This window comes from Nomascus leucogenys, chromosome 3, assembly GCF_006542625.1.
Source record: "Nomascus leucogenys isolate Asia chromosome 3, Asia_NLE_v1, whole genome shotgun sequence".
Classification (NCBI taxonomy): Eukaryota; Metazoa; Chordata; class Mammalia; order Primates; family Hylobatidae; genus Nomascus; species Nomascus leucogenys.
In genome coordinates, this window is record NC_044383.1 from 128,587,827 (window position 1) to 128,600,674 (window position 12,848).

At 40.8% G+C, this 12,848-nt stretch overlaps 1 long non-coding RNA gene across 1 annotated transcript in view; it reads right to left on the reverse strand.

The window, feature by feature from the left end:
- Nucleotides 1–5,123: 5,123 nt before the first annotated feature.
- The window catches only part of LOC100579990, a 104,290-nt gene continuing 96,565 nt past the window's right edge, over nucleotides 5,124–12,848 (reverse strand). Inside the window, exon 3 of the long non-coding RNA XR_121008.3 lies at nucleotides 5,124–5,363. This is a non-coding gene — a long non-coding RNA (uncharacterized LOC100579990). The remainder of the gene's footprint in view (nucleotides 5,364–12,848) is intronic.

Below are 12,848 nucleotides of genomic sequence, written 5' to 3' on the forward strand. Positions count from 1 at the left end.
GAGAGAAGCCCCACCAGTTACTAAATAAGCAGTGGGTGAGAGGAAGCAAGACTGAAAGCAGGATCCCAGAAAGGACATGATGTGGACCGACCTAAGATTTGGGGATGGAGAGGAATAGATTTACTTAAGTGGGAAGAGTCACTGAGTTCCTATTATTAAGCACGTGGGGGTTATCTAGTCAACAAGTATCTCGTAGGTATTTTTGGCTTTATTTTTCTTACCAGATCAGAACTTCCTTAAGGTCAGTAACATCATGGAAAAACATTTTTATCCTACACAGGGCCTATCCCAGGACATTGCAATAAAGAAATAAATATTTGTTGACTGAGGGGCTCAAAATATAAATTAATGAACATATATTCATTGAAAATATATTTTCCATATCTTCAAGTATAATATATATGGTCTGAGTCTCAATTTTAATAAGCCTCATTGTGGGTTTGTTTTGTTTTATATTTGGTGAGGGCTGGGATTTTGTGTTTTCTTGAGAATGGTTGGTGGAATTTATTTAATAATTCTGTGGTTATGTCTTCTGTTTTAATCTTTTATTTTTCTAGTGCTTTTGTGTCTTGATGTGAGTCCTCAGAGAAAGGGCCTTGCTCATTCTATGTACCACAGAGGGCTTAGCATATTTTTGGCACTCATTAAATGTTAACATCAACAAGAGGATCATGAAGAATGATTACACAAGAGGGAAGTAAACAGAAAGGCAAGAGTTGGCAAGCGTCAAATAGATACACTCACTTCTTCCCCCAAACTCATGATTATAAAAGGTATTTATGTTCTCAGCATCTTTAACTCATTCACTTCTGGATACAAGTGCAGAGCAGAACAGATTGCAAAACTCGTTTTTCTAAAGAATTGATCAGGAATTCAAATCTTTTTTTCACTGCAGCAGCTATCCCAAAAATTATAAAACAAGGTTTATTGTTTTGAAACCTCCAAGGTTAGCAGTATCCGTGTTGGCAGGAGTGGTACACACAGCTCCAGTTTTCCTTTTTCCCCAATAGTGAAAGGACTCCAGTGTGAAGGAAGCTCTTTTGTGCCAAAGGACTATGGCTCCTAACTCCTGTCTATAGCAAAACCAGGGAAATAGATTTTTTTTAAAAAAGCAAAATCCAGCTACCAAACACCTTGTCTCCATCAGCAGTTCTGGCTAAATCAGCTGCTTTTTTATGCTAATTAAGTCTTTCCAAAAAAATTTATATGTCAGCAGAAGTGAGAGAAATAAAGGAAGCATTTTTACTTGGCAACAGTGAAACTTTTCGTTGGCCAAAAAGTATGTGAATGAAGTAAGGTTTTAAGAGCTTATGGGTTCTTTGTCAATATGAACCTAATAAATTAAAATTGGAAATACTTTCTGCCATCCCCCCAACATCTCATCAATCACCAATGTACTTCATCTCCCTCCCTCCTTTCCCACCTCAGATACAGTAAAGGAAGACAGCTGGCAAGCCATGGAGGCTTAGTTAAAACAGGTCATATTATTAGTAAAGAAACAGGGGTCTTGCTACGGGAATTCTGAAGCACTAGCGTCAGGTTTACTTTTTAAATGTGCAAAAGGAAGAGGAATGTTTTAAAGAGAGAGAAAAAAACTTTGGAATCTTCAAAGTTGGCGTTTGTTGGTATCACAGCTAAGCGTTAGCACAAAAGTCCCAAAGACATGGAAATGAGAAGTATGAATTAAATATTGTCCTCACATCTTCATCCTTCACTTGTAATGGCATATAGCACCACTCAGGTGGAAAACTAGATCTTCTCTGAGGATAAATATCAAAAACCTTTTACTAGCTAAAATTTGCACTACAGTTAAATCACAAAACTGTTTTTCCCCCCAGATACCTCCTTAGTCTACAATGTTATTAACGCATTTGAGTCAAGTGTAAATATAGTATAGACTGAGGCTTTGACTGTCTTCTTCCTTGTTTTTTAAAAAGGAAAAGAAGAATGAAACTGTGTTTTCATTTGCATCATTTGGACATTAAGCACTAAAGACTTCAACTCATGAAACTCAGAACATTATAAGAAATATTTTGCCCTATTCCTCACTGTTCCCCAGTGCTTTACACTGGCTTTGGAGCACTCTTTGAAGGTCTGTAGGCATTTGATTTATCCCCTCTTCCTTTTCCTTTTCCTAGATACTCTGTCCATGAAAACTCAGAGCAAGAAAAGAGGATAAAAGTGCTGAAAAATGGCCAGGGACATACTCACTAGAGGGGATCAGGAATGAGTTGTGTTCAGGCAATAGTAGAAGATCTCAGCAAGAACAATTGTGACACAGGCTATACTTAGTAGTGGGTTTCCAAGCTCAGCAGTGGGGGCATAGCAGGACTGAGAGGAGATCTTCCTTGTGAACACAGAGCTTAGTCATAGGAAAGGGCTGTGCAGAAGGATTCCCCCTCCTGGGAAAATAGATGGCTTTTAATGAAAAGGGAACTGGATTACTCAGCGCCAGGGAGAGCTTTGCATGGGGTCATCCAGCAGTTGAATTCACATTCTGGTTATGGGTCAAGGAGTCCCTGGGATGAATTTGGGATCCTGTTGGTCAGCACTTGGCCCTTCAGATCCCAGGTTTGGGAATGTTGTGTAATCCTAAGTCCTACTAAATTTGGCACCTGGGTTGTTTAAATGTCTTACATGTGGATTCATCCATGCCTGGAGAAAGATCAAGTCTTAAGAAAAGAAGAGCCATGGCAGGGCCATTTGGAATATAGGCTGGTAGAGGCCTAGAAAGGAGTTGGGGGCTAACACCAGCTTCCTTCCAGGAATTCATCAGGAACATCATTTTTCATGCTTAGGTAGCAAGTTTTCCTATTGCTTTTACTTATAAATTCATTTGCCTAAAGTCTTATCTAAAGGGTTGGCTTTACTATCTAAGACCTAACTATTTGTCCTTTGTATTCAAGTAAGTATTTTCTGTCATGTCATTTTATTTGTATATTAATTAAATGACATAGATAACTCAAAATAGAAGTCACACTCTATCTCTAAAGAAGTTACATAATTTATTTTCTGTAAGAGAAAAAGAAATCTACACAGTCAGGTGGGCTACAGGGTAACTTTCATTTGCACCTCCAAATCCACACTCTAACATGCTCTCTGCCCCAGGAGGCTGACCTACAAGAAACAAAGGAATCCACTGACCACCGCTTCCAGTTTGGTTCTACAATGGGAGGCACTAATGGGAGATGAAAGGGTGGGAGGGATGTGAGGTGGGGATTGCCAGGGCTTGGCCTTGTGCTTCTGCCAGAATCCCTACAATCTTTCAAGTTGTTTTTTCCATGTGGCTCTTGCTCCAAGTTCCTCTCTTTGTCCCTTCAGGCCTAGACATGGTAACAGAAACACTTTTGCCTTCCTAAACCCTTCTATCTTTGTAAATTGATCTGTCCCAGATTTGGTTCCGAAGAAGCAGACTCCAAGATGGAGATTTGTGGGCATGAGGTTTATTAGGGAGTGCTCTCAGGATCCAAACCTGCAGGAAGGAAGGGGAGGGAGAAAAGTAGGGCAGAGGAAGAGGCTGGGAAAGCCCAAAGTGACTGGGAGCCTGAAGCTGGGATGCACCTTCAGAGGTAGATGCACCTCTCTGTGGGATGCTTCACAGAGGCAAAGGGTAAGGCCTTTATAGTCTTGGGCTGACAAGTTATTGGATGCAGGCTGTCCCTGGAAGAGAGCATGAAGTTGGGTGAGGTGACTGTCTTCAGCCTATGGGGACTAGGTCCTTCAGTCCTGATGGGAAATTTGAGATGTGCAGTTTCGATGACAGCTCAGCTCTTGTGCTTCATGGATCCACTTCTTTCTGCATGTTAAGGAGAAGCTCCTCTAGGATCACAGTTGGCCTCTTTTCCTGGGGAAATCTTCCTGTTTTATTTACAGTCTAGATTTCCTGTCTCTTTTTGGTACCTCTGCTGGTCTACTTGGCTGCTGGAATGACCTAGCTAGCTTCTCACTCCTGAGAAGACCCATCACTATGCCTTTGTTAGGTGGAGGCTGTTGCATTTATCCATCTATTATTAAAAAATGGGCAAGGGAATTCTAAGGGACACCCAGGCAAGTTAGCTGGGGGCCTCTCTGTGGCCTTGTGTCAGCAGTCCCAGCTCCTTCTCAAGAATGGGATTGATTAATGCTCATGGTACGGTGATTCCTCTTCTTGCTTGGTAATCTCTTGGCATGAGGAGCCTGATGCTTCCAAGTGGCAGCCTTAACCTCATGTTCAATTGAATGCTTGTTGTATTCCCTGATGGAAGCACATCTCCTTTGGGCACCAGGACCTCTAAACCCACAGAGCCTAGGCACAAGTTCCCTAAGGAGTCAATTGTATTGATGGTAAGTGAGGCTATTGCTGCGTCCACTCCTTAACTCCCACATATTTTACCTCTTGGGGACACAGCATCATATAATGATTGTTTATTTAGCATGTATATTACACCCAGGAGAATCTGATGATGACATTACCTTGCAAGGATGGGGCACCATTCTCCTGGGTGTAATACACATGCTAAATAAACCTCCAATGACATTACCTTGCAATGGTGTGGCCCCTCCACTATGCCTTCAACAGGGCTTTCCATCACTCTGTTAGTGTGGCAGCTTCTGGATGGTGCATGATGTGATGGGACTAGTAGAGCTTGTTCCAGATGGGGCAAGCTGGAGCTTGTCCACTCACGCACCTCCTTTCCTGTAAAGTGGGTCACTTGGTTTGATGGGATGTTATGTGAGATGCCATGTTGGTGGATCACTAACTCTCTAAGCCTTTAGATGCTGGTGCCAGCTGAGGCCCTGCAGGCAAGAACAGTAAATCCAACCCAGAACCACGAATTAATTCATACCAAAATGAATCAATGACCTTTCCAGGGTAGAAGATATTCAAATTTCCACCATGTGGCTGGTTGATCTCAAGGGCTAATACCATAGCTGGGCAGGGATGAAGGTCATCCTTGGTTTCTGTTGCTGAAAGGTTGAATATTTTGTCAGCCTTCGTGGCTGGGTCAACGTTGTGGAGTGGGAGTGCATATTGCTGGATCCATGCATAGCCCCCACTCCTGCTACCAGGGCTATGCCATTCATGCACCATTGTTTGAACATTGACATCTAATGACAGAGGCTGGCCAAAGTCAACTGGCCACATATTCTCTTGTGTCTATTGGTGATTTAGTGGGATGTTCTTTTGTAGTGGATGTTCCCTAGTGATCATTAACATGTAATAAAAGGATCTCCACACCTCCTTCCTGTTCCCATAAATCCATTCACAGCTCTTTCACCCAGACTTGCTTCATCCTGATTTTCCAATCTTTCTTGATCAAATAGATAAGCAATTTTCTTCTTCGTGAATCCAAACATATTCTTATCTGGTGATGATATTGGGACTAAGAGAGGAAGGGGGGCAATGAGGAAGTAAGAAGAGAGAAAAGTTGAAATATTGGTTAGTCATTTTACAAGAACACTTGAACAATCAGAAAGCTGTGGCAGGTAAGAATTGCATATTCCCATTTAGTTTCTACTAATGCCTCTGAAGACTCTAAAGGCAAAATATTTTGTTTCAAATCTGAAATATTTGGCAGGACAGTAATGCTGATATTTAAGTTACTTCAAACAGGAATGATTTGATACATTTATGGATCATCTTTTCTAAAATTTCTAGCAAATTAAAAACTGGAAGATAAGAAACAGCTTTCGGAATGAGGCAAGTAATTCTAAATAAATGTATATGAACTCAAGAAAAAAATAATGCTTCTCTGTGGCGTCTCCAAGATAAATAATAAAATAATGTGGTTTTTTTTGTAAAATACTAAAGCAGAGGAGGAGGAAGAAAGGGAGGTGCCCTGGGTATGTGCAAAACTTTCACTCATGCTAGGCATATCAAAACCATCCCCCTTCAGCTCACATTTTAAAGGAAATAGGATACAGGGAATTACCATATCCTTCCCAGGTCCAAACATTTTGAAAAACTTGCCATTTTCTCCACAGTGGTTGCCCTGACATTTTTAGTTTTTTCCAGTACGAATCATAGCTTCACCCCATTATAAAGCAAACACTTTATATCTCCATTATATAAAGCTGTAATCCCCATTATAAAACAAAAACTCTATACAATGGAAATAAAACTTTAATGTCCTTTTGATTATTTATTACTTCACATTTTTAATAACTTTTGGTTGAATACTTCACAGAATGCTAGGCTCCAAGTATATCTGGATGAGCAACACAATGTGTCTGAGTCCAAATATAATAACGTATCATATTTGTAATGACACGAGAAGTAAATGGGCTCATGAAAGCAAATATTAGGGACACTTGTTCCAGTCTGGTGGAAGTATAAGAATGAAGTCACAGATTTGACATTTAAACTGAGACCTGGAAAGTATTTAGGATAAAGATTAGATAAAACTGTTAGCCATGGTGGATGAAAGCCAGGGAAGAAATAGTTGCAGAACTCTAACACAGGTTTGGAGAGTCATCAAGAACAGGTAACAAAAGGTATAGACACTATCCCAAGGCTCATAGGAAGTTACTGAAGGGTTTCAAGTACTTCTTCTTCCCTCCTTTCCTCTCTGCCTCCTTCTCTCCCTCATTCCCTTCATCCATTCTTTCTTTGTTTTTTTTTTGCCTTTTTTAAAAAAGATGACACTGACTGCCCTATCAAAAATGGAAGAAGAGGGTAGATTCAATAATATTTTTTTATGATGGACTCAATAGAACTTGGCCACAAGAAATATTGAGTTAAGAGGTAAGAATAAGGTTAAAACCCAGGTTTTTCAATCCATCTATGAGAAGATAGTGATCTCACTGGCAAATTTGCAGCAGAGAAGGTGGAGAAGATTCCCTCTGTGTTCACTGATCACAAATATATATATTTTTTATATGATGGACTAAGATAAGAACTCTTTTGTTTACATTTTTATCCTCAGAGCCTAGTCACAGATCTCATTTCAAAAATCTTGAATCGCCTTGGAGCTTGTGATGGATAATTTTATGTGTCAATTTGACTGGGATTAAAGATGCCAAGATAGCTGGTAAGACACTATTTTTAAATGTATCTGTGAGGGCTGTTTCAGGGAGAGATTAGCATTTGAATCAGTATGCTGTGTAAAGAAGATCCACCTTCACCAATGTGGAAGGACATCATTCAATCTGTTCACAGCCCAGATAGAACAACAACAACAACAAAAAAATGGAGGATGGGCTAGTTTGCACCCTCTCTCTCCTTGAGCAGGGAGATACTTGCATTACACCTTAATGACCACTAGAGAATACGCGCTTCAAAAGAATATCCCCACTAAATCACCAATAGACACAGAAGAATAATTTGGCCAGTTGACATTGACCAGCCTCTGTCATTAGATGCCAGTGTTCAAACAACAGTTCATGAATGGCATAGCCCTGGTAGTAGGAGTGGAGGCTGTGCATGGATTTAGCAATATTCACTCCCACTACTCAACAGTGACACAGATACTGGTGCTGACAAATATTCTTTCTAGCAACAGAGGCCAGTGAGGACACTCATCCCCACTCAGGTATGGTATTAATCCTTTAGGCCAACCAGCTACATGGTGGAAAGCTGGTTACAATGAATATTTTCTACCCTGGAAAGGTCATTGATTCATTTTGGTGGGAAATGATTTGTGTTTCATGATTCATGTTTTACTCTTCTTCTTCTGAGACACCAGTATCTCATTCTCAGGCCTTTGGATTTAGCCTGGAGATTACACCATCTGACCCCACCCCTTCAGACTCTGATCAGGACTTATACCATTGACTCCCCTGATTCTCAGGCTTTTAGACTCAAAATGAATTACATCACCAGATTTCCTGGTTCTTTAGTTTGCAAATGGCAGATCACGGGGCTTCTTAGCCTCTATAATTGCATGAGCCAGTTCCCATAATAAACAAACAAATATATATCTCTCCATATATCTTACTGGTTCTGTTTCTCTGAGAACCCTGACTAATAAGTCTAATTTTCAAGTGATGGCAGGCAGTAATGGTTTTTCATGCACCAAATCCATTCAGTTGATAATTTATTTTCCCACACAAGTTTAGGTGAACCTAAAGGAAAAAAAAAAACAAACACAAGAACCAAATAAACACTACGCTGGATCCACACCAGCCCTATAAAACTAAATGACTTCCTTTAATTTTGACGTGCTCCAAGATTCAGTCCTGGATATTATTCTCCTAATTATCTACACTCATATCAATCTGATCCAATTCCATGGCTTTAAATACTATCTACATTTTGACAACTACTAAATGCATGTATCTAGCTCCAATTTCTCTGCTGAATCCCAGATTTGTATATTCTCCCTAACCAGTATCTCTACATTGATGTTTGGTAGACATCTTAAACTTAACATATACAAAACTGAACTATCTTTTCCTGCTGTTACAGAATACCTGAGACTGGGTTATTTACAATGAACAGAAATATATTGGCTTACAGTTCTGCAGGCTTGGAAGTCCAAGACTGAGGGTTTAGCATCTGGTGAGGGCTTTCTTGCTGCACCATCCCATTGCAGGAGGCAAAAAGGCAAAAGATGACCCATTCCTGAAAGCCTTTTTATCAAGGCATTAAATCCACCTCTTAAATATCTCACCTCTTCATACCATTACTATAGCAATTAAATTTCAACACGAATTTTGGAAGCGACATTCAAACCATAGCACCTACTCTATCTGAAGTCTGCTCCATCTCTAGCCATCCACTTTCTTAGGACAAAAATTTCCACATCCCATATTCAATCACCTCAAAACCTGTTGGCTCTGCCTTCAGAAAATATCCAGACTCTATTTCCCACTACCTCTTGTGCTATTACCCTGGTCTGAGCCACCATCCTATCTCACTTGGATTCCTGAAATTGCTTTCCAATGAGTCTCCTCATTTTCCTCCTGCAGCCTACAGTTCATGCTCAACAGGGCAATTCCTTTTGAAAACAGAAGTCATGTTAGTCATATCACTCCTCTGTTTAAAACCCATCAATGATTTCTAACTCATTCAAAGTAGAAACCTAAGAGGTCCCATATGATCAGATATACAATTGGATAACTTCCTGACCTACTTCAAGCCTTTGCTCAAACATGAATTTTTCAGTGAATCCTTCATCGACAATTCCATTTAAAATTGTCACTCCTCTTCCTCAGACACTTCAGATCAGAGATCACCACTCCCCAACCCCCACCTTTGTTCTACAATTTGTTATTTTTGATAGTACTTATCTCCCACACAAACGAACCCTGAGTTAGGGTTCTCAGAGAAACAGAACCAATAGGCTATATGGAGACAAGAACTACATAATTCACTTGCACATTATGTTCATTGTGTATTGTCTTTCTTCTGTCACTAAAATATAAACTCCATGAGAGCAGGGATCTTTGTATGTTTTGTTTTTTGATATATTGTAAGAACTTCAAACAGTTCTGATAGATAACAGGTGTTCAAAAATGTCTGTTGAATGAAATCATGAATGCCTTCTTTCTTTTAACGAGGTTCTGTGGCTAGTGGTGTAGTATATTACTGTTCACAAAAATTCAGTGTCTCCTCACCATCTAAAGAACATAGTCATCACCAAATGACTTTTTTTTATCTAATAAAATGTAAGTGGGAAGAAATTTGTGTTGTATGTGTTCAGAAGCTTTAAGGACCAGCATGCGATTTAGCACACTCTCTTTTCCCTACCCCTGCATTGTGGAAGCATGTGTGGAGGTGGGGCCTCCACCATCCTGAATTCCTGAGGGCCTGTGATGAGGAGAATCATCTTGCCAAACTATGATGGACATGTAGCTTAATGACAAATGAAATTTGATATTATGGCCTATCCTGACTAATATAGAATCAAATTCTGGGGTCTTCATACTCAAGTTAAGTATAATCAGGTGATTGGAATTAATTGCATTTTATGAACATTTATGTTTATCATGCTTTCCAATTAAAGTAGAATATCTGAGAGTCACAATTAGGCCTTTCAGGTGCAATGTAGGAAAAAGAAGGCATTATATGGTTTCATTGTCTCTTGAAACATCAAGATATAGGGAGTCTCCATGATGCTAGAGGAACTGCAGTGATGGTTGTCTTCCCAAGGTAGCATGCACACAGCAACTAGGAAAAAGGTGAATCAGATGGGAGAGTCACAGTGTAAGTGAACCTTGCCTAGATGTGGATCCATGTATCATCGGGTCAATTCAAGTCTCTTCTCAATGACACTTTTAACCTCTTTGTAGAGCATCATTCACCTGTCCATGTTTCCCACCATAGATACAAAAGAGGGACACTGAGTCTACAAAAAGACACAAATGGCTAGTGTCTTCATTTATTTGAAGGCAATGTAGAGGTTCTTAAAGACCAGAAAAAGTTCAACTCAGTAAGCTCAGCCCCAGGGAAACCATTTGGGTCTGGATGGCTGGAGCTTCAGACCAATTGCCTCTAACTGTGGGCAACACTATTTAATTATCCTAATGATTGGTGCAAATGTTTTAATTTTTAATGCATGCTGTGAGGTGAAAAATTCAGCAGCCATGCAATATGATAAGTGGTTGAAAAATATAAATTGCCATGGAAGCCACAGGACGGTCAACCCATCTATACTTCCTGGTCTCATTAGAAAATTAAAGATCCAGATTTCTGTCAGAATCCAGCCATAATGTAACCACAGGTTGCATCTTGGGAATCCACAGCCATAATGCTTTGGGAAATCTTGTCAAAACCATTGCTTAACTTTTTAACCCAAAATTCTTGATGATAGAATGTGACCAGTATTCTAATAAAAAAGTATTCCAGAAATTTAATACAGAGTTTCTATACAGAGAGAAGAAATTGTCCAAGATTCAGAGGAGAGGGCCAGTGTCCAGAAATATTCTTAGAAGACTATAACATTATCAGCAGCCATGCCTTTCCATTTCTGCCCATGGATGTCAGATGGACATTCACTGTGCCATCCAGCTGTTAGGGGATCCTTCCCCTTGCCACTTGTGCAAAGGTCCAGGGAATGCCCAGGGCCAGAGACATTGGAGTCATTGTGAGAAAGGGGAAAGGGATGCACACCCAAGTTAACTTCTCTGCTCACCTCAAGCTTGGCCTGAGAGATGCAGCTGGCACTGTTACCTATTAAAGAGAAGCAAACCCCCGATGGGCACAGGTTTCTGTCACACTCTTCTGACCAGGCATCTCTAATTGCTTAGTGTGGGTGAGAATGGGGATTCCCCAGAGCAGCATCCCAATTAGGCACTGTCCCAACCATTCTCCCATCATTGATCCAACATTTGTGAAATGTTATTGGATAATTGCAACATTACTAAAATGCAAAGACTTTGGAGCACATGTTTCTGCCTCAAGGTTAAACAACAGGTTTGGGAAGGGTTATAGGTCAATAACCAATATGGTTTGGTTCTGTGTCTTCACCCAAATCTCACCTCTAATTGTAATTCCCATGTGTCAAGGGAGGGACTTGGTGGTAGGTAATTGGATCATGGGGCAGTTTCCCTCATGCTATTCTCATGATCAAATTCATAGTTTAATAAGTGTGAGGCTCTTCCACTTCACTCTTCTCATCACAGCCCCTCCCATCATAGGCCTGGAGGCCAAGGAGGCAAAAATTGTTATGTGGGCTGGGTCCAGGACCCTGCTGCTCTGTGCAACCTCAAAACTTGGTGCCCTGTATCCCAGCCTCTCCAGCTCAAAGTATTGCTAACAGGGGCAAACATACAGCTCAAGTTGTTACTTCAGAGGGTGCAAGCCCCAAACCTTGATGGGTTCTACATGGTGTTGGGCCTGTGGATGTGCAGAAGACAAGAGTCGAACTTTGGGAGTCTCTGCCTAGATTTCAGAGGATGCATGGAAATGCCTGGATGTCCAGGCAGAATTCTGCTACAGGGGTGGAGCTGCCTAAGGCTGTGGGAGCCCACCCCTTGCATCAGTGTGCCCAAGAAGTGAGACGTGGAGTAAAAGGAGATTTTGGAGCTTTAAGATTTAATGAATATCCCACTGGGTTTTGGACACGTGTAAGGCCTTTGGCCCCTTGGTTTTAGTCAATTTCTCCCACTTGGAACAGGAACATTTACCCAATATCTGTACTCCTATTGTATCTTGGAAGTAACTAGCTTGTTTTTTATTTTACAGGCTCACAGGCAGAAGGGACTTGCCTTGTCTCAGATGAGACTTTGGACTTGGACTTCTGAGTTAATGCTGGAATGATTTAAACCTTTGGGGGACTGTTGGGAAAGCATAATTGGTATTGAAATGTGAAAAGGACATGAGATTTGGGAGAGGCCAGGGGTTCAATAATATGTCTTGGCTCTGTATCCCCACCCAAATCTCATCTCAAATTGTAACCCCCATGTGTCAAGGGAGGGAACTGGTGGGGAGGTGATTGCATCATGGGGGCAGTTTCCCCCATGTTCTTCTTGTAATAGAATTATCACACGATCTGGTTGTTTGATAAATGTGTGGCTCTTCCCCTTTGCTCTTCTCTGTCCCCTGTCAGCTTGTGAAGAGGTGCCTGCTCCCCTGTCGCCTTCAGCCATGATTGTAAGTTTCCTGAGGCCTCCCCAGCCATGCAGAACTATGAGTCAATTAAACCTCCTTTCTTTATAAATTACTCAGTCTCAGAGAGCGTGTTTATGGCAGTGTGAAGACAGGCTAATACAATGACTCACCTATAATCCATGTAAGAATTGAGCAAAGGGCACATCTGTATTTTAAGGGTAATATATGGTGGTTCCCAGGGGCTGTGAGCATGCAGAAATAAGTGACCTCCCTAAAACAAGGTAAAATTGGGGTGGGTCATCTTAGGACACATCATTTTTTCTCACCACAATCCTGGTTATGAAGTAATGTAACAACCTCAAATTGACTGGCACCT